The following is an 18,275-nucleotide window of genomic DNA, read 5'->3' on the forward strand; positions in this document are numbered from 1 at the left end:
CCCTCGTCAGATCGCAAACGCTAAGCAGCTTGAGGCTGGGCAAGTACCGGCATGGGAGACTGGCTGGGAATCCCCGTTACCGTTGACTTGCTATTTGGTTTTTCTCAAAGCTTTCCCTTACGATTGTTTTCATCTTGAAAAGACTAGCAGACGCGAAAGCAATCGGTCAATGGCCACACTAAGCTGAATGTGCCTGCCCTCGTCAGATCGCAAATGCTAAGCAGCTTGAGGCTAGGCAAGTACCAGCATGGGAGACTGGCTGGGAATCCCTGGTACCGTTGACTTAGTTTTTTCGTTTTGATCCAAGCTTTCCCTGACGATTGTATTCCTCTTGAAAAGAGCCGCACTGGTGTGAACAATCTGTCATTGGCCACTCTAAGCTGAATGTGCCGGCTCTGGTCAGATCGCAAATGCTAAGCAGCTTGAGGCAGGGCAAGTTTCTTTTTTTTTTTTGGGGGGGGTGTTTTATCAAAGCTTTCCCTTACAATTTTATATCTCTTGAAAAGACCCGCTGTGGTGCTAGTTGTCCGTCAATGGCCACTCTAAGCTGAATGTGCCTGCCCTCGTCAAATCGCAAACGCTAAGCAGCTTGAGGCTGGGCAAGTACCGGCATGGGAGACTGGCTGGGAATCCCCGGTACCGTTGACTTGCTATTTTGTTTTTCTCAAAGCTTTCCCTTACGATTGTTTTCATCTTGAAAAGACTAGCAGACGCGAGAGCAATTGGTCAATGGCCACACTAAGCTGAATGTGCCTGCCCTCGTCAGATCGCAAATGCTAAGCAGCTTGAGGCTAGGCAAGTACCAGCATGGGAGACTGGCTGGGAATCCCTGGTACCGTTGACTTGGTTTTTTCGTTTTGATCCAAGCTTTCCCTGACGATTGTATTCCTCTTGAAAAGAGCCGCACTGGAGTGAACAATCTGTCATTGGCCACTCTAAGCTGAATGTGCCAGCTCTGGTCAGATCGCAAATGCTAAGCAGCTTGAAGCTGGGCAAGTTTCTTTTTTTTCTTGGGGGGGGGGTTTATCAAAGCTTTCCCTTACAATTTTATATCTCTTGAAAAGACCCGCTGTGGTGCTAGTTGTCCGTCAATGGCCACTCTAAGCTGAATGTGCCTGCCCTCGTCAGATTGCAAATGCTAAGCAGCTTGAGGTTGGGCAAGTACCGGCATGGGAGACTGGCTGGGAATCCCCGGTACCGTTGACTTGCTATTTTGTTTTTCTCAAAGCTTTCCCTTACGATTGTTTTCATCTTGAAAAGACTAGCAGACGCGAAAGCAATCGGTCAATGGCCACACTAAGCTGAATGTGCCTGCCCTCGTCAGATCGCAAATGCTAAGCAGCTTGAGGCTAGGCAAGTACCAGCATGGGAGACTGGCTGGGAATCTCTGGTACCGTTGATTTGGTTTTTTCGTTTTGATCCAAGCTTTCCCTGACGATTGTATTCCTCTTGAAAAGAGCCGCACTGGTGTGAACAATCTGTCATTGGCCACTCTAAGCTGAATGTGCCAGCTCTGGTCAGATCGCAAATGCTAAGCAGCTTGAGGCTGGGCAAGTTTCTTTTTTTATTTTGGGGGGGGGGGGGGTTTATCAAAGCTTTCCCTTACAATTTTATATCTCTTGAAAAGACCCGCTGTGGTGCTAGTTGTCCGTCAATGGCCACTCTAAGCTGAATGTGCCTGCCCTCGTCAAATCGCAAACGCTAAGCAGCTTGAGGCTGGGCAAGTACCGGCATGGGAGACTGGCTGGGAATCCCCGGTACCGTTGACTTGCTATTTTGCTTTTCTCAAAGCTTTCCCTTACGATTGTTTTCATCTTGAAAAGACTAGCAGACGCGAAAGCAATCGGTCCATGGCCACACTAAGCTGAATGTGCCTGCCCTCGTCAGATCACAAATGCTAAGCAGCTTGAGGCTAGGCAAGTACCAGCATGGGAGACTGGCTGGGAATCCCTGGTACCGTTGACTTGGTTTTTTCGTTTTGATCCAAGCTTTCCCTGACGATTGTATTCCTCTTGAAAAGAGCCGCACTGGTGTGAACAATCTGTCATTGGCCACTCTCAGCTGAATGTGCCAGCTCTGGTCAGATCGCAAATGCTAAGCAGCTTGAGGCTGGGCAAGTTTTTTTTTTTTTTTTTTTTTTTTTTTGGGGGGGGGTTTATCAAAGCTTTCCCTTACAATTTTATATCTCTTGAAAAGACCCGCTGTGGTGCTAGTTGTCCGTCAATGGCCACTCTAAGCTCAATGTGCCTGCCCTCGTCAAATCGCAAACGCTAAGCAGCTTGAGGCTGGGCAAGTACCGGCATGGGAGACTGGCTGGGAATCCCCGGTACCGTTGACTTGCTATTTTGTTTTTCTCAAAGCTTTCCCTTACGATTGTTTTCATCTTGAAAAGACTAGCAGACGCGAAAGCAATTGGTCAATTGCCACACTAAGCTGAATGTGCCTGCCCTCGTCAGATCGCAAATGCTAAGCAGCTTGAAGCTAGGCAAGTACCAGCATGGGAGACTGGCTGGGAATCCCTGGTACCGTTGACTTGATTTTTTCGTTTTGATCCAAGCTTTCCCTGACGATTGTATTCCTCTTGAAAAGAGCCGCACTGGAGTGAAAAATCTGTCAATGGCCACTCTAAGCTGAATGTGCCAGCTCTGGTCAGATCGCAGATGCTAAGCAGCTTGAGGCTGGGCAAGTACCGGCATGGGAGACTGGCTGGGAATCCCCGGTACCGTTGACTTGCTATTTTGCTTTTCTCAAAGCTTTCCCTTACGATTGTTTTCATCTTGAAAAGACTAGCAGACGCGAAAGCAATCGGTCAATGGCCACACTAAGCTGAATGTGCCTGCCCTCGTCAGATCGCAAATGCTAAGCAGCTTGAGGCTAGGCAAGTACCAGCATGGGAGACTGGCTGGGAATCCCTGGTACCGTTGACTTGGTTTTTTCGTTTTGATCCAAGCTTTCCCTGACGATTGTATTCCTCTTGAAAAGAGCCGCACTGGTGTGAGCAATCTGTCATTGGCCTCTCGAAGCTGAATGTGCCACCTCTGGTCAGATCGCAAATGCTAAGCAGCTTGAGGCTGGGCAAGTTTTTTTTTTTTTTTTTTTTTTGGGGGGGAGGGGTTTATCAAAGCTTTCCCTTACAATTTTATATCTCTTGAAAAGACCCGCTGTGGTGCTAGTTGTCCGTCAATGGCCACTCTAAGCTGAATGTGCCTGCCCTCGTCAGATCGCAAACGCTAAGCAGCTTGAGGCTGGGCAAGTACCGGCATGGGAGACTGGCTGGGAATCCCCGGTACCGTTGACTTGCTATTTTGCTTTTCTCAAAGCTTTCCCTTACGATTGTTTTCATCTTGAAAAGACTAGCAGACGCGAAAGCAGTCGGTCAATGGCCACACTAAGCTGAATGTACCTGCCCTCGTCAGATCGCAAATGCTAAACAGCTTGAGGCTAGGCAAGTACCAGCATGGGAGACTGGCTGGGAATCCCTGGTACCGTTGACTTTGTTTTTTCGTTTTGATCCAAGCTTTCCCTGACGATTGTATTCCTCTTGAAAAGAGCCGCACTGGTGTGAGCAATCTGTCATTGGCCACTCTAAGCTGAATGTGCCAGCTCTAGTCAGATCGCAAATGCTAAGCAGCTTGAGCCTGGGCAAGTTTCTTTTTTTTTTGGGGGGGGGGGGGTTATCAAAGCTTTCCCTTACAATTTTATATCTCTTGAAAAGACCCGCTGTGGTGCTAGTTGTCCGTCAATGGCCACTCTAAGCTGAATGTGCCTGCCCTCGTCAGATCGCAAATGCTAAGTAGCTTGAGGCTGGGCAAGTACCGGCATGGGAGACTGGCTGGGAATCCCTGGTACCGTTGACTTGCTATTTTGCTTTCCTCAAAGCTTTCCCTTACGATTGTTTTCATCTTGAAAAGACTAGCAGACGCGAAAGCAACCTGTCAATGGCCACACTAAGCTGAATGTGCCTGCCCTCGTTAGATTGCAAATGCTAAGCAGCTTGAGGCTAGGCAAGTACCAGCATGGGAGACTGGCTGGGAATCCCTGGTACCGTTGACTTGGTTTTTTCGTTTTGATCCAAGCTTTCCCTGACGATTGTATTCCTCTTGAAAAGAGCCGCACTGGAGTGAACAATCTGTCATTGGCCACTCTAAGCTGAATGTGCCAGCTCTGGTCAGATCGCAAATGCTAAGCAGCTTGAGGCTGGGCAAGTTTCTTTTTTATTTTGGGGGGGGGGTTTATCAAAGCTTTCCCTCACAATTTTATATGTCTTGAAAAGACCCGCTGTGGTGCTAGTTGTCTGTCAATGGCCACTCTAAGCTGAATGTGCCTGCCCTCGTCAGATCGCAAATGCTTAGCAGCTTGAGGTTGGGCAAGTACCGGCATGGGAGACTGGCTGGGAATCCCCGGTACCGTTGACTTGCTATTTTGTTTTTCTCAAAGCTTTCCCTTACGATTGTTTTCATCTTGAAAAGACTAGCAGATGCAAAAGCAATCGGTCAATGGCCACACTAAGCTGAATGTGCCTGCCCTCGTCAGATCGCAAATGCTAAGCAGCTTGAGGCTAGGCAAGTACCAGCATGGGAGACTGGCTGGGAATCCCTGGTACCGTTGACTTAGTTTTTTTCGTTTTGATCCAAGCTTTCCCTGACGATTGTATTCCTCTTGAAAAGAGCCGCACTGGTGTGAACAATGTGTCATTGGCCACTCTAAGCTGAATGTGCCAGCTCTGGTCAGATCGCAAATGCTAAGCAGCTTGAGGCTGGGCAAGTTTCTTTTTTTTTTTTTTTTGGGGGGGGGGTTTATCAAAGCTTTCCCTTACAATTTTATATCTCTTGAAAAGACCCGCTGTGGTGCTAGTTGTCCGTCAATGGCCACTCTAAGCTGAATGTGCCTGCCCTCGTCAAATCGCAAATGCTAAGCAGCTTGAGGCTGGGCAAGTACCGGCATGGGAGACTGGCTGGGAATCCCCGGTACTGTTGACTTGCTATTTTGTTTTTCTCAAAGCTTTCCCTTACGATTGTTTTCATCTTGAAAAGACTAGCAGACGCGAAAGCAATTGGTCGATGGCCACACTAAGCTGAATGTGCCTGCCCTCGTCAGATCGCAAATGCTAAGCAGCTTGAGGCTAGGCAAGTACCAGCATGGGAGACTGGCTGGGAATCCCTGGTACCGTTGACTTAGTTTTTTCGTTTTGATCCAAGCTTTCCCTGACGATTGTATTCCTCTTGAAAAGAGCCGCACTGGTGTGAACAATCTGTCATTGGCCACTCTAAGCTGAATGTGCCAGCTCTGGTCAGATCGCAAATGCTAAGCAGCTTGAGGCTGGGCAAGTTTCTTTTTTTTTTTTTTTTTTTTGGGGGGGGGGGTTTATCAAAGCTTTCCCTTACAATTTTAAATCTCTTGAAAAGGCCCACTGTGGTGCTAGTTGTCCGTCAATGGCCACTCTAAGCTGTATGTGCCTGCCCTCGTCAGATCGCAAACGCTAAGCAGCTTGAGGCTGGGCAAGTAACAGCATGGGAGACTGGCTGGGAATCCCTGGTACCGTTGACTTGGTTTTTTCGTTTTGATCCAAGCTTTCCCTGACGATTGTATTCCTCTTGAAAAGAGCCGCACTGGTGTGAACAACCTGTCAATGGCCACTCTAAGCTGAATGTGCCAGCTCTGGTCAGATCGCAAATGCTAAGCAGCTTGAGGCTGGGCAAGTTTCTTTTTTTTTTTTTTGGGGGGGGGGGGTTATCAAAGCTTTCCCTTACAATTTTATATCTCTTGAAAAGACCCGCTGTGGTGCTAATTGTCCGTCAATGGCCACTCTAAGCTGAATGTGCCTGCCCTCGTCAGATCGCAAACGCTAAGCAGCTTGAGGCTGGGCAAGTACCGGCATGGGAGACTGGCTGGGAATCCCCGGTACCGTTGACTTGCTATTTTGTTTTTCTCAAAGCTTTCACCTTACGATTGTTTTCATCTTGAAAAGACTAGCAGACGCGAAATCAATCGGTCAATGGCCACACTAAGCTGAATGTGCCTGCCCTCGTCAGATCGCAAATGCTAAGCAGCTTCAGGCTAGGCAAGTACCAGCATGGGAGACTGGCTGGGAATCACTGGTACTGTTGACTTGGTTTTTTCGTTTTGATCCAAGCTTTCCCTGACGATTGTATTCCTCTTGAAAAGAGCCGCACTAGTGTGAACAATCTGTCATTGGCCACTCTAAGCTGAATGTGCCAGCTCTGGTCAGATCGCAAATGCTAAGCAGCTTGAGGCTGGGCAAGTTTCTTTTTTTTTTTTGGGGGGGGGGGTTTATCAAAGCTTTCCCTTACAATTTTATATCTCTTGAAAAGACCCGCTGTGGTGCTAGTTGTCCGTCAATGGCCACTCTAAGCTGAATGTGCCTGCCCTCGTCAGATCGCAAATGCTAAGCAGCTTGAGGTTGGGCAAGTACCGGCATGGGAGACTGGCTGGGAATCCCCGGTACCGTTGACTTGCTATTTTGTTTTTCTCAAAGCTTTCCCTTACGATTGTTTTCATCTTGAAAAGACTAGCAGACGCGAAAGCAATCGGTCAATGGCCACACTAAGCTGAATGTGCCTGCCCTCGTCAGATCGTAAATGCTAAGCAGCTTGAGGCTAGGCAAGTACCAGCATGGGAGACTGGCTGGGAATCCCTGGTACCGTTGACTTGGTTTTTTCGTTTTGATTGAAGCTTTCCCTGACGATTGTATTCCTCTTGAAAAGAGCCGCACTGGTGTGAACAACCTGTCATTGGCCACTCTAAGCTGAATGTGCCAGCTCTGGTCAGATCGCAAATGCTAAGCAGCTTGAGGCTGGGCAAGTCTCTTTTTTTTTTTGGGGGGGGGGGGTTTATCAAAGCTTTCCCTTACAATTTTATATCTCTTGAAAAGACCCGCTGTGGTGCTAGTTGTCCGTCAATGGCCACTCTAAGCTGAATGTGCCTGCCCTCGTCAGATCGCAAACGCTAAGCAGCTTGAGGCTGGGCAAGTACCGGCATGGGAGACTGGCTGGGAATCCCCGATACCGTTGACTTGCTATTTTGTTTTTCTCAAAGCTTTCCCTTACGATTGTTTTCATCTTGAAAAGACTAGCAGACGCGAAAGCTATTGGTCAATGGCCACACTAAGCTGAATGTGCCTGCCCTCGTCAGATCGCAAATGCTAAGCAGCTTGAGGCTAGGCAAGTACCAGCATGGGAGACTGGCTGGGAATCCCTGGTACCGTTGACTTGGTTTTTTCGTTTTGATCCAAGCTTTCCCTGACGATTGTATTCCTCTTGTAAAGAGCCGCACTGGTGTGAACAATCTGTCATTGGCCACTCTAAGCTGAATGTGCCAGCTCTGGTCAGATCGCAAATGCTAAGCAGCTTGAGGCTGGGCAAGTTTCTTTTTTTTTTTTTGGGGGGGGGGTTTATCAAAGCTTTCCCTTACAATTTTATATCTCTTGAAAAGACCCGCTGTGGTGCTAGTTGTCCGTCAATGGCCTCTCTAAGCTGAATGTGCCTGCCCTCGTCAGATCGCAAACGCTAAGCAGCTTGAGGCTGGGCAAGTACCGGCATAGGAGACTGGCTGGGAATCCCCGGTACCGTCGACTTGCTATTTTGTTTTTCTCAAAGCTTTCCCTTACGATTGTTTTCATCTTGAAAAGACTAGCAGACGCGAAAGCAATCGGTGAATGGCCACACTAAGCTGAATGTGCCTGCCCTCGTCAGATCGCAAATGCTAAGCAGCTTGAGGCTAGGCAAGTAACAGCATGGGAGACTGGCTGGGAATCCCTGGTACCGTTGACTTGATTTTTTCATTTTGATCCAAGCTTTCCCTGATGATTGTATTCCTCTTGAAAAGAGCCGCACTGGAGTGAACAATCTGTCATTGGCCACTCTAAGCTGAATGTGCCAGCTCTGGTCAGATCGCAAATGCTAAGCAGCTTGAGGTTGGGCAAGTTTCTTTTTTATTTTGGGGGGGGGGGTTTATCAAAGCTTTCCCTCACAATTTTATATGTCTTGAAAAGACCCGCTGTGGTGCTAGTTGTCCGTCAATGGCCACTCTAAGCTGAATGTGCCTGCCCTCGTCAGATCGCAAATGCTTAGCAGCTTGAGGCTGTGCAAGTACCTTCAAGGGAGACTGGCTGGGAATCCCCGGTACCGTTGACTTGCTATTTTGTTTTTCTCAAAGCTTTCCCTTACGATTGTTTTCATCTTGAAAAGACTAGCAGACGCGAAAGCAATTAGTCAATGGCCACACTAAGCTGAATGTGCCTTCCCTCGTCAGATCGCAAATGCTAAGCAACTTGAGGCTAGGCAAGTACCAGCATGGGAGACTGGCTGGGAATCCCTGGTACCGTTGACTTGTTTTTTTCGTTTTGATCCAAGCTTTCCCTGACGATTGTATTCCTCTTGAAAAGAGCCGCACTGGTTTGAACAATCTGTCATTGGCCACTCTAAGCTGAATGTGCCAGCTCTGGTCAGATCGCAAATGCTAAGCAGCTTGAGGCTGGGCAAGTTTCTTTTTTTTTTTTGGGGGGGGGGGGTTTATCAAAGCTTTCCCTTACAATTTTATATCTCTTGAAAAGACCCGCTGTGGTGCTAGTTGTCCGTCAATGGCCACTCTAAGCTGAATGTGCCTGCCCTCGTCAGATCGCAAACGCTAAGCAGCTTGAGGCTGGGCAAGTACCGGCATGGGAGACTGGCTGGGAATCCCCGGTACCGTTGACTTGCTATTTTGTTTTTCTCAAAGCTTTCCCTTACGATTGTTTTCATCTTGAAAAGACTAGCAGACGCGAAAGCAATCGGTCAATGGCCACACTAAGCTGAATGTGCCTGCCCTCGTCAGATCGCAAATGCTAAGCAGCTTGAGGCTAGGCAAGTACCAGCATGGGAGACTGGCTGGGAATCCCTGGTACCGTTGACTCGGTTTTTTCGTTTTGATCCAAGCTTTCCCTGACGATTGTATTCCTCTTGAAAAGAGCCGCACTGGTGTGAACAATCTGTCATTGGCCACTCTAAGCTGAATGTGCCAGCTCTGGTCAGATCGCAAATGCTAAGCAGCTTGAGGCTGGGCAAGTTTCTTTTTTTTTTGGGGGGGGGGGGGTTTATCAAAGCTTTCCCTTACAATTTTATATCTCTTGAAAAGACCCGCTGTGGTGCTAGTTGTCCGTCAATGGCCACTCTAAGCTGAATGTGCCTGCCCTCGTCAGATCGCAAACGCTAAGCAGCTTGAGGCTGGGCAAGTACCGGCATGGGAGACTGGCTGTGAATCCCCGGTACCGTAGACTTGCTATTATGTTTTTCTCAAAGCTTTCCCTTACGATTGTTTTCATCTTGAAAAGACTAGCAGACGCGAAAGCAATCGGTCAATGGCCACACTAAGCTGAATGTGCCTGCCCTTGTCAGATCGCAAATGCTAAGCAGCTTGAGGCTAGGCAAGTACCAGCATGGGAGACTGGCTGGGAATCCCTGGTACCGTTGACTTGGTTTTTTCGTTTTGATCCAAGCTTTCCCTGACTATTGTATTCCTCTTGAAAAGAGCCGCACTGGTGTGAACAATCTGTCATTGGCCACTCTAAGCTGAATGTGCCAGCTCTGGTTAGAGCGCAAATGCTAAGCAGCTTGAGGCTGGGCAAGTTTCTTTTTTTTTTTTTTGGGGGGGGGTTATCAAAGCTTTCCCTTACAATTTTATATCTCTTGAAAAGACCCGCTGTGGTGCTAGTTGTCAGTCAATGGCCACTCTAAGCTGAATGTGCCTGCCCTCGTCAGATTGCAAATGCTAAGCAGCTTGAGGCTAGGCAAGTACCAGCATGGGAGACTGGCTGGGAATCCCTGGTACCGTTGACTTGGTTTTTTCGTTTTGATCCAAGCTTTCCCTGACGATTGTATTCCTCTTGAAAAGAGCCGCACTGGTGTGAACAATTTGTCATTGGCCACTCTAAGCTGAATGTGCCAGCTCTGGTCAGATCGCAAATGCTAAGCAGCTTGAGGCTGGGCAAGTTTCTTTTTTTTTTTGGGGGGGGGGTTTATCAAAGCTTTCCCTTACAATTTTATATCTCTTGAAAAGACCCGCTGTGGTGCTAGTTGTCCGTCAATGGCCACTCTAAGCTGAATGTGCCTGCCCTCGTCAGATCGCAAATGCTAAACAGCTTGAGGTTGGGCAAGTACCGGCATGGGAGACTGGCTGGGAATCCCCGGTACCGTTGACTTGCTATTTTGTTTTTCTCAAAGCTTTCCCTTACGATTGTTTTCATCTTGAAAAGACTAGCAGACGCGAAAGCAATCGGTCAATGGCAACACTAAGCTGAATGTGCCTGCCCTCGTCAGATCGCAAATGCTAAGCAGCTTGAGGCTAGGCAAGTACCAGCATGGGAGACTGGCTGGGAATCCCTGGTACCGTTGACTTGGTTTTTTCGTTTTGATCCAAGCTTTCCCTGACGATTGTATTCATCTTGAAAAGAGCCGCACTGGTTTGAACAATCTGTCATTGGCCACTCTAAACTGAATGTGCCAGCTCTGGTCAGATCGCAAATGCTAAGCAGCTTGAGGCTGGGCAAGTTTCTTTTTTTTTTTTTTTTTGGGGGGGGGGGGTTTATCAAAGCTTTCCCTTACAATTTTATATCTCTTGAAAAGACCCGCTCTGGTGCTAGTTGTCCGTCAATGGCCACTCTAAGCTGAATGTGCCTGCCCTCGTCAGATCGCAAACGCTAAGCAGCTTGAGGCTGGGCAAGTACCGGCATGGGAGACTGGCTGGGAATCCCCGGTACCGTTGACTTGCTGTTTTGTTTTTCTCAAAGCTTTCCCTTACGATTGTTTTCATCTTGAAAAGACTAGCAGACGCGAAAGCAATTGGTCAATGGCCACACTAAGCTGAATGTGCCTGCCCTCGTCAGATCGCAAATGCTAAGCAGCTTGAGGCTAGGCAATTACCAGCATGGGAGACTGGCTGGGAATCCCGGGTACCGTTGACTTGGTTTTTTCGTTTTGATCCAAGCTTTCCCTGACGATTGTATTCCTCTTGAAAAGAGCCGCACTGGTGTGAACAATCTGTCATTGGCCACTCGAAGCTGAATGTGCCAGCTCTGGTCAGATCGCAAATGCTAAGCAGCTTGAGGCTGGGCAAGTATCTTTTTTTTTTTTTTTTTTTTTTTTTGGGGGGGGGGGGGGGTTATCAAAGCTTTCCCTTACAATTTTATATCTCTTGAAAAGACCCGCTGTGGTGCTAGTTGTCCGTCAATGGCCACTCTAAGCTGAATGTGCCTGCCCTCGTCAGATCGCAAACGCTAAGCAGCTTGAGGCTGGGCATGTACCGGCATGGGAGACTGGCTGGGAATCCCCGTTACCGTTGACTTGCTATTTTGTTTTTCTCAAAGCTTTCCCTTACGATTGTTTTCATCTTGAAAAGACTAGCAGACGCGAATGCAATTCGTCAATGGCCACACTAAGCTGAATGTGCCTGCCCTCATCAGATCGCAAATGCTAAGCAGCTTGAGTCTAGGCAAGTACCAGCATGGGAGACTGGCTGGGAATCCCTGGTACCGTTGACTTGGTTTTTTCGTTTTGATCCAAGCTTTCCCTGACGATTGTATTCCTCTTGAAAAGAGCCGCACTGGTGTGAACAATCTGTCATTGGCCACTCTAAGCTGAATGTGCCAGCTCTGGTCAGATCGCAAATGTTAAGCAGCTTGAGGCTGGGCAAGTTTCTTTTTTTTTGGGGGGGGGGGGTTTATCAAAGCTTTCCCTTACAATTTTAAATCTCTTGAAAAGACCCGCTGTGGTGCTAGTTGCTCGTCAATGGCCACTCTAAGCTGAATGTGCCTGCCCTCGTCAGATTGCAAACGCTAAGCAGCTTGAGGCTGGGCAAGTACCGGCATGGGAGACTGGCTGGGAATCTCCGGTACCGTTGACTTGCTATTTTGTTTTTCTCAAAGCTTTCCCTTACGATTGTTTTCATCTTGAAAAGACTAGCAGACGCGAAAGCAATCGGTCAATGGCCACACTAAGCTGAATGTGCCTGCCCTCGTCAGATCGCAAATGCTAAGCAGCTTGAGGCTAGGCAAGTACCAGCATGGGAGACTGGCTGGGAATCCCTGGTACCGTTGACTTGGTTTTTTCGTTTTGATCCAAGCTTTCCCTGACGATTGTATTCCTCTTGAAAAGAGCCGCACTGGTGTGAACAATCTGTCATTGGCCACTCTAAGCTGAATGTGCCAGCTCTGGTGAGATCGCAAATGCTAAGCAGCTTGAGGCTGGGCAAGTTTCTTTTTTTTTTTTTTTTGGGGGGGGGGGGTTTATCAAAGCTTTCCCTTACAATTTTATATCTCTTGAAAAGACCCGCTGTGGTGCTAGTTGTCCGTCAATGGCCACTCTAAGCTGAATGTGCCTGCCCTCGTCAGATCGCAAACGCTAAGCAGCTTGAGGCTGGGCAAGTACCGGCATGGGAGACTGGCTGGGAATCCCCGGTACCGTTGACTTGCTATTTTGTTTTTCTCAAAGCTTTCCCTTACGATTGTTTTCATCTTGAAAAGACTAGCAGACGCGAAAGCAATCGGTCAATGGCCACACTAAGCTGAATGTGCCTGCCCTCGTCAGATCGCAAATGCTAAGCAGCTTGAGGCTAGGCAAGTACCAGCATGGGAGACTGGCTGGGAATCCCTGGTACCGTTGACTTGGTTTTTTCGTTTTGATCCAAGCTTTCCCTGACGATTGTATTCCTCTTGAAAAGAGCCGCACTGGTGTGAACAATTTGTCATTGGCCACTCTAAGCTGAATGTGCCAGCTCTGATCAGATCGCAAATGCTAAGCAGCTTGAGGCTGGGCAAGTTTCTTTTTTTTTTTGGGGGGGGGGGTTTATCAAAGCTTTCCCTTACAATTTTATATCTCTTGAAAAGACCCGCTGTGGTGCTAGTTGTCCGTCAATGGCCACTCTAAGCTGAATGTGCCTGCCCTCGTCAGATCGCAAATGCTAAGCAGCTTGAGGTTGGGCAAGTACCAGCATGGGAGACTGGCTGGGAATCCCTGGTACCGTTGACTTGCTATTTTGTTTTTCTCAAAGCTTTCCCTTACGATTGTTTTCATCTTGAAAAGACTAGCAGACGCGAAAGCAATCGGTCAATGGCCACACTAAGCTGAATGTGCCTGCCCTCGTCAGATCGCAAATGCTAAGCAGCTTGAGGCTAGGCAAGTACCAGCATGGGAGACTGGCTGGGAATCCCTGGTACCGTTGACTTGGTTTTTTCGTTTTGATCCAAGCTTTCCCTGACGATTGTATTCCTCTTGAAAAGAGCCGCACTGGTTTGAACAATCTGTCATTGGCCACTCTAAGCTGAATGTGCCAGCTCTGGTCAGATCGCAAATGCTAAGCAGCTTGAGGCTGGGCAAGTTTCTTTTTTTTTTTTTTTTTTTTGGGGGGGGGGGGTTATCAAAGCTTTCCCTTACAATTTTATATCTCTTGAAAAGACCCGCTGTGGTGCTAGTTGTCCGTCAATGGCCACTCTAAGCTGAATGTGCCTGCCCTCGTCAGATCGCAAACGCTAAGCAGCTTGAGGCTGGGCAAGTACCGGCATGGGAGACTGGCTGGGAATCCCCGGTACCGTTGACTTGCTATTTTGTTTTTCTCAAAGCTTTCCTTTACGATTGTTTTCATCTTGAAAAGACTAGCAGACGCGAAAGCAATTGGTCAATGGCCACACTAAGCTGAATGTGCCTGCCCTCGTCAGATCGCAAATGCTAAGCAGCTTGAGGCTAGGCAAGTACCAGCATGGGAGACTGGCTGGGAATCCCTGGTACCGTTGACTTGGTTTTTTCGTTTTGATCCAAGCTTTCCCTGACGATTGTATTCCTCTTGAAAAGAGCCGCACTGGTGTGAACAATCTGTCATTGGCCACTCTAAGCTGAATGTGCCAGCTCTGGTCAGATCGCAAATGCTAAGCAGCTTGAGGCTGGGCAAGTTTCTTTTTTTTTTTTTTTGGGGGGGGGGTTTATCAAAGCTTTCCCTTACAATTTTATATCTCTTGAAAAGACCCGCTGTGGTGCTAGTTGTCTGTCAATGGCCACTCTAAGCTGAATGTGCCTGCCCTCGTCAGATCGCAAACGCTAAGCAGCTTGAGGCTGGGCAAGTACCGGCATGGGAGACTGGCTGGGAATCCTTGGTACCGTTGACTTGCTATTTTGTTTTTCTCAAAGCTTTCCCTTACGATTGTTTTCATCTTGAAAAGACTAGCAGACGCGAAAGCAATCGGTCAATGGCCACACTAAGCTGAATGTGCCTGCCCTCGTCAGATCGCAAATGCTAAGCAGCTTGAGGCTAGGCAATTTTATATCTCTTGAAAAGACCTGCTGTGGTGCTAGTTGTCCGTCAATGGCCACTCTAAGCTGAATGTGCCTGCCCTCGTCAAATCGCAAACGCTAAGCAGCTTGAGGCTGGGCAATTACCGGCATGGGAGACTGGCTGGGAATCCCTGGTACCGTTGATTTGGTTTTTTCGTTTTGATCCAAGCTTTCCCTGACGATTGTATTCCTCTTGAAAAGAGCCGCACTGGTGTGAACAATCTGTCATTGGCCACTCGAAGCTGAATGTGCCAGCTCTGGTCAGATCGCAAATGCTAAGCAGCTTGAGGCTGGGCAAGTTTCTTTTTTTTTGGGGGGGGGGGTTTATCAAAGCTTTCCCTTACAATTTTATATCTCTTGAAAAGACCCGCTGTGGTGCTAGTTGTCCGTCAATGGCCACTCTAAGCTGAATGTGCCTGCCCTCGTCAAATCGCAAACGCTAAGCAGCTTGAGGCTGGGCAAGTGCCGGCATGGGAGACTGGCTGGGAATCCCCGGTACCGTTGACTTGCTATTTTGTTTTTCTCAAAGCTTTCCCTTACGATTGTTTTCATCTTGAAAAGACTAGCAGACGCAAAAGCAATCGGTCAATGGCCACACTAAGCTGAATGTGCCTGCCCTCGTCAGATCGCAAATGCTAAGCAGCTTGAGGCTAGGCAAGTACCAGCATGGGAGACTGGCTGGGAATCCCTGGTACCGTTGACTTGGTTTTTTCGTTTTGATCCAAGCTTTCCCTGACGATTGTATTCCTCTTGAAAAGAGCCGCACTGGTGTGAACAATCTGTCATTGGCCACTCTAAGCTGAATGTGCCAGCTCTGGTCAAATCGCAAATGCTAAACAGCTTGAGGCTGGGCAAGTTTCTTTTTTTTTTGGGGGGGGGTTTTATCAAAGCTTTCCCTTACAATTTTAAATCTCTTGAAAAGACCCGCTGTGGTGCTAGTTGTCCGTCAATGGCCACTCTAAGCTGAATGTGCCTGCCCTCATCAGATCGCAAACGCTAAGCAGCTTGAGGCTGGGCAAGTACCAGCATGGGAGACTGGCTGGGAATCCCTGGTACCGTTGACTTGGTTTTTTCATTTTGATCCAAGCTTTCCCTGACGATTGTATTCCTCTTGAAAAGAGCTGCACTGGTGTGAACAATCTGTCAATGGCCACTCTAAGCTGAATGTGCCAGCTCTGGTCAGATCGCAAATGCTAAGCAGCTTGAGGCTGGGCAAATTTTTTTTTTTTTTTGGGAGGGGGGGGGGTTTATCAAAGCTTTCCCTTACAATTTTATATCTCTTGAAAAGACCCGCTGTGGTGTTAGTTGTCCGTCAATGGCCACTCTAAGCTGAATGTGCCTGCCCTCGTCAGATTGCAAACGCTAAGCAGCTTGAGGCTGGGCAAGTACCGGCATGGGAGACTGGCTGGGAATCCCCGGTACCGTTGACTTGCTATTTTGTTTTTCTCAAAGCTTTCCCTTACGATTGTTTTCATCTTGAAAAGACTAGCAGACGCGAAAGCAATTGTTCAATGGCCACACTAAGCTGAATGTGCCTGCCCTCGTCAGATCGCAAATGCTAAGCAGCTTGAGGCTAGGCAAGTACCAGCATGGGAGACTGGCTGGGAATCCCTGGTACCGTTGACTTGGTTTTTTTGTTTTGATCCAAGCTTTCCCTGACGATTGTATTCCTCTTGAAAAGAGCCGCACTGGTGTGAACAATCTGTCATTGGCCACTCTAAGCTGAATGTGCCAGCTCTGGTTAGATGGCAAATGCTAAGCAGCTTGAGGCTGGGCAAGTTTCTTTTTTTTTTTTTGGGGGGGGGGGTTTATCAAAGCTTTCCCTTACAATTTTATATCTCTTGAAAAGACCCGCTGTGGTGCTAGCTGTCCGTCAATGGCCACTCTAAGCTGAATGTGCCTGCCCTCGTCAGATCGCAAACACTAAGCAGCTTGAGGCTGAGCAAGTACCGGCATGGGAGACTGGCTGGGAATCCCCGGTACCGTTGACTAGCTATTTTGTTTTTCTCAAAGCTTTCCCTTACGATTGTTTTCATCTTGAAAAGACTAGCAGACGCGAAAGCAATCGGTCAATGGCCACACTAAGCTGAATGTGCCTGCCCTCGTCAGATCGCAAATGCTAAGCAGCTTGAGGCTAGCCAAGTACCAGCATGGGAGACTGGCTGGGAATCCCTGGTACCGTTGACTTGGTTTTTTCGTTTTGATCCAAGCTTTCCCTGACGATTGTATTCCTCTTGAAAAGAGCCGCACTGGTTTGAACAATCTGTCATTGGCCACTCTAAGCTGAATGTGCCAGCTCTGGTCAGATCGCAAATGCTAAGCAGCTTGAGGCTGGGCAAGTTTCTTTTATTTTTTTTTTGGGGGGGGCGGTTTATCAAAGCTTTCCCTTACAATTTTATATCTCTTGAAAAGACACGCTGTGGTGCTTGTTGTCCGTCAATGGCCACTCTAAGCTGAATGTGCCTGCCCTTGTCAGATCGCAAACGCTAAGCAGCTTGAGGCTGGGCAAGTACCGGCATGGGAGACTGGCTGCGAATCCCCGGTACCGTTGACTTGCTATTTTGTTTTTCTCAAAGCTTTCCCTTACGATTGTTTTCATCTTGAAAAAACTAGCAGACGCGAAAGCAATCGGTCAATGGCCACACTAAGCTGCATGTGCCTGCCCTCGTCAGATCGCAAATGCTAAGCAGCTTGAGGCTAGGCAAGTACCAGCATGGGAGACTGGCTGGGAATCCCTGGCACCGTTGACTTGGTTTTTTCGTTTTGATCCAAGCTTTCCCTGACGATTGTATTCCTCTTGAAAAGAGCCGCACTGGTGTGAACAATCTGTCATTGGCCACTCTAAGCTGAATGTGCCAGCTCTGGTTAGATGGCAAATGCTAAGCAGCTTGAGGCTGGGCAAGTTTCTTTTTTTTTTTTGGGGGGGGGGGTTTATCAAAGCTTTCCCTTACAATTTTATATCTCTTGAAAAGACCCGCTGTGGTGCTAGTTGTCCGTCAATGGCCACTCTAAGCTGAATGTGCCTGCCCTCGTCAGATCGCAAACACTAAGCAGCTTGAGGCTGGGCAAGTACCGGCATGGGAGACTGGCTGGGAATCCCCGGTACCGTTGACTTGCTATTTTGTTTTTCTCAAAGCTTTCCCTTACGATTGTTTTCATCTTGAAAAGACTAGCAGACGCGAAAGCAATCGGTCAATGGCCACACTAAGCTGAATGTGCCTGCCCTCGTCAGATCGCAAATGCTAAGCAGCTTGAGGCTAGCCAAGTACCAGCATGGGAGACTGGCTGGGAATCCCTGGTACCGTTGACTTGGTTTTTTCGTTTTGATCCAAGCTTTCCCTGACGATTGTATTCCTCTTGAAAAGAGCCGCACTGGTTTGAACTATCTGTCATTGGCCACTCTAAGCTGAATGTGCCAGCTCTGGTCAGATCGCAAATGCTAAGCAGCTTGAGGCTGGGCAAGTTTCTTTTATTTTTTTTTTGGGGGGGGCGGTTTATCAAAGCTTTCCCTTACAATTTTATATCTCTTGAAAAGACACGCTGTGGTGCTAGTTGTCCGTCAATGGCCATTCTAAGCTGAATGTGCCTGCCCTCGTCAGATCGCAAACGCTAAGCAGCTTGAGGCTGGGCAAGTACCGGCATGGGAGACTGGCTGGGAATCCCCGGTACCGTAGACTTGCTATTATGTTTTTCTCAAAGCTTTCCCTTACGATTGTTTTCATCTTGAAAAGACTAGCAGACGCGAAAGCAATCGGTCAATGGCCACACTAAGCTGAATGTGCCTTCCCTCGTCAGATCGCAAATGCTAAGCAGCTTGAGGCTAGGCAAGTACCAGCATGGGAGACTGGCTGGGAATCCCTGGTACCGTTGACTTGGTTTTTTCGCTTTGATCCAAGCTTTCCCTGACGATTGTATTCCTCTTGAAAAGAGCCGCACTGGTGTGAACAATTTGTCATTGGC

General features: G+C 48.1%; 35 pseudogenes; all 35 read left to right on the top strand.

Moving 5' to 3' along the window:
• Nucleotides 1–165: 165 nt before the first annotated feature.
• Nucleotides 166–284, top strand: LOC143798372 (5S ribosomal RNA; annotated as a pseudogene).
• Nucleotides 285–725: 441 nt separating this feature from the next.
• LOC143798383 (5S ribosomal RNA) lies at nucleotides 726–844 on the top strand (annotated as a pseudogene).
• Nucleotides 845–1,283: 439 nt separating this feature from the next.
• On the top strand, nucleotides 1,284–1,402 carry LOC143800332 (5S ribosomal RNA; annotated as a pseudogene).
• A 1,406-nt stretch (nucleotides 1,403–2,808) lies between these two features.
• Nucleotides 2,809–2,927, top strand: LOC143798395 (5S ribosomal RNA; annotated as a pseudogene).
• A 252-nt stretch (nucleotides 2,928–3,179) lies between these two features.
• LOC143799039 (5S ribosomal RNA) lies at nucleotides 3,180–3,298 on the top strand (annotated as a pseudogene).
• Nucleotides 3,299–3,375: 77 nt separating this feature from the next.
• LOC143795278 (5S ribosomal RNA) lies at nucleotides 3,376–3,494 on the top strand (annotated as a pseudogene).
• Nucleotides 3,495–3,934: 440 nt separating this feature from the next.
• Nucleotides 3,935–4,053, top strand: LOC143800533 (5S ribosomal RNA; annotated as a pseudogene).
• A 439-nt stretch (nucleotides 4,054–4,492) lies between these two features.
• On the top strand, nucleotides 4,493–4,611 carry LOC143798406 (5S ribosomal RNA; annotated as a pseudogene).
• A 445-nt stretch (nucleotides 4,612–5,056) lies between these two features.
• LOC143798460 (5S ribosomal RNA) lies at nucleotides 5,057–5,175 on the top strand (annotated as a pseudogene).
• A 619-nt stretch (nucleotides 5,176–5,794) lies between these two features.
• On the top strand, nucleotides 5,795–5,913 carry LOC143799040 (5S ribosomal RNA; annotated as a pseudogene).
• A 78-nt stretch (nucleotides 5,914–5,991) lies between these two features.
• On the top strand, nucleotides 5,992–6,110 carry LOC143798596 (5S ribosomal RNA; annotated as a pseudogene).
• Nucleotides 6,111–6,551: 441 nt separating this feature from the next.
• LOC143798841 (5S ribosomal RNA) lies at nucleotides 6,552–6,670 on the top strand (annotated as a pseudogene).
• Nucleotides 6,671–7,111: 441 nt separating this feature from the next.
• LOC143798417 (5S ribosomal RNA) lies at nucleotides 7,112–7,230 on the top strand (annotated as a pseudogene).
• Nucleotides 7,231–8,595: 1,365 nt separating this feature from the next.
• LOC143798947 (5S ribosomal RNA) lies at nucleotides 8,596–8,714 on the top strand (annotated as a pseudogene).
• A 77-nt stretch (nucleotides 8,715–8,791) lies between these two features.
• On the top strand, nucleotides 8,792–8,910 carry LOC143798428 (5S ribosomal RNA; annotated as a pseudogene).
• Nucleotides 8,911–9,351: 441 nt separating this feature from the next.
• LOC143800383 (5S ribosomal RNA) lies at nucleotides 9,352–9,470 on the top strand (annotated as a pseudogene).
• An 802-nt stretch (nucleotides 9,471–10,272) lies between these two features.
• Nucleotides 10,273–10,391, top strand: LOC143798523 (5S ribosomal RNA; annotated as a pseudogene).
• A 251-nt stretch (nucleotides 10,392–10,642) lies between these two features.
• Nucleotides 10,643–10,761, top strand: LOC143799041 (5S ribosomal RNA; annotated as a pseudogene).
• Nucleotides 10,762–10,838: 77 nt separating this feature from the next.
• LOC143800747 (5S ribosomal RNA) lies at nucleotides 10,839–10,957 on the top strand (annotated as a pseudogene).
• A 457-nt stretch (nucleotides 10,958–11,414) lies between these two features.
• Nucleotides 11,415–11,533, top strand: LOC143798567 (5S ribosomal RNA; annotated as a pseudogene).
• A 439-nt stretch (nucleotides 11,534–11,972) lies between these two features.
• Nucleotides 11,973–12,091, top strand: LOC143798441 (5S ribosomal RNA; annotated as a pseudogene).
• Nucleotides 12,092–12,341: 250 nt separating this feature from the next.
• Nucleotides 12,342–12,460, top strand: LOC143799042 (5S ribosomal RNA; annotated as a pseudogene).
• A 77-nt stretch (nucleotides 12,461–12,537) lies between these two features.
• Nucleotides 12,538–12,656, top strand: LOC143798453 (5S ribosomal RNA; annotated as a pseudogene).
• A 440-nt stretch (nucleotides 12,657–13,096) lies between these two features.
• On the top strand, nucleotides 13,097–13,215 carry LOC143798465 (5S ribosomal RNA; annotated as a pseudogene).
• Nucleotides 13,216–13,468: 253 nt separating this feature from the next.
• On the top strand, nucleotides 13,469–13,587 carry LOC143799044 (5S ribosomal RNA; annotated as a pseudogene).
• Nucleotides 13,588–13,664: 77 nt separating this feature from the next.
• On the top strand, nucleotides 13,665–13,783 carry LOC143798476 (5S ribosomal RNA; annotated as a pseudogene).
• A 247-nt stretch (nucleotides 13,784–14,030) lies between these two features.
• LOC143800744 (5S ribosomal RNA) lies at nucleotides 14,031–14,149 on the top strand (annotated as a pseudogene).
• A 750-nt stretch (nucleotides 14,150–14,899) lies between these two features.
• LOC143798488 (5S ribosomal RNA) lies at nucleotides 14,900–15,018 on the top strand (annotated as a pseudogene).
• A 242-nt stretch (nucleotides 15,019–15,260) lies between these two features.
• Nucleotides 15,261–15,379, top strand: LOC143798437 (5S ribosomal RNA; annotated as a pseudogene).
• A 443-nt stretch (nucleotides 15,380–15,822) lies between these two features.
• On the top strand, nucleotides 15,823–15,941 carry LOC143798577 (5S ribosomal RNA; annotated as a pseudogene).
• A 442-nt stretch (nucleotides 15,942–16,383) lies between these two features.
• Nucleotides 16,384–16,502, top strand: LOC143800356 (5S ribosomal RNA; annotated as a pseudogene).
• A 444-nt stretch (nucleotides 16,503–16,946) lies between these two features.
• On the top strand, nucleotides 16,947–17,065 carry LOC143798918 (5S ribosomal RNA; annotated as a pseudogene).
• A 245-nt stretch (nucleotides 17,066–17,310) lies between these two features.
• LOC143798829 (5S ribosomal RNA) lies at nucleotides 17,311–17,429 on the top strand (annotated as a pseudogene).
• A 77-nt stretch (nucleotides 17,430–17,506) lies between these two features.
• Nucleotides 17,507–17,625, top strand: LOC143800357 (5S ribosomal RNA; annotated as a pseudogene).
• Nucleotides 17,626–17,873: 248 nt separating this feature from the next.
• On the top strand, nucleotides 17,874–17,992 carry LOC143798673 (5S ribosomal RNA; annotated as a pseudogene).
• The last annotated feature ends 283 nt before the right edge of the window (nucleotides 17,993–18,275 follow it).

The sequence above is a fragment of the Ranitomeya variabilis genome, chromosome 1 (assembly GCF_051348905.1).
Source record: "Ranitomeya variabilis isolate aRanVar5 chromosome 1, aRanVar5.hap1, whole genome shotgun sequence".
Lineage (NCBI taxonomy): Eukaryota > Metazoa > Chordata > Amphibia > Anura > Dendrobatidae > Ranitomeya > Ranitomeya variabilis.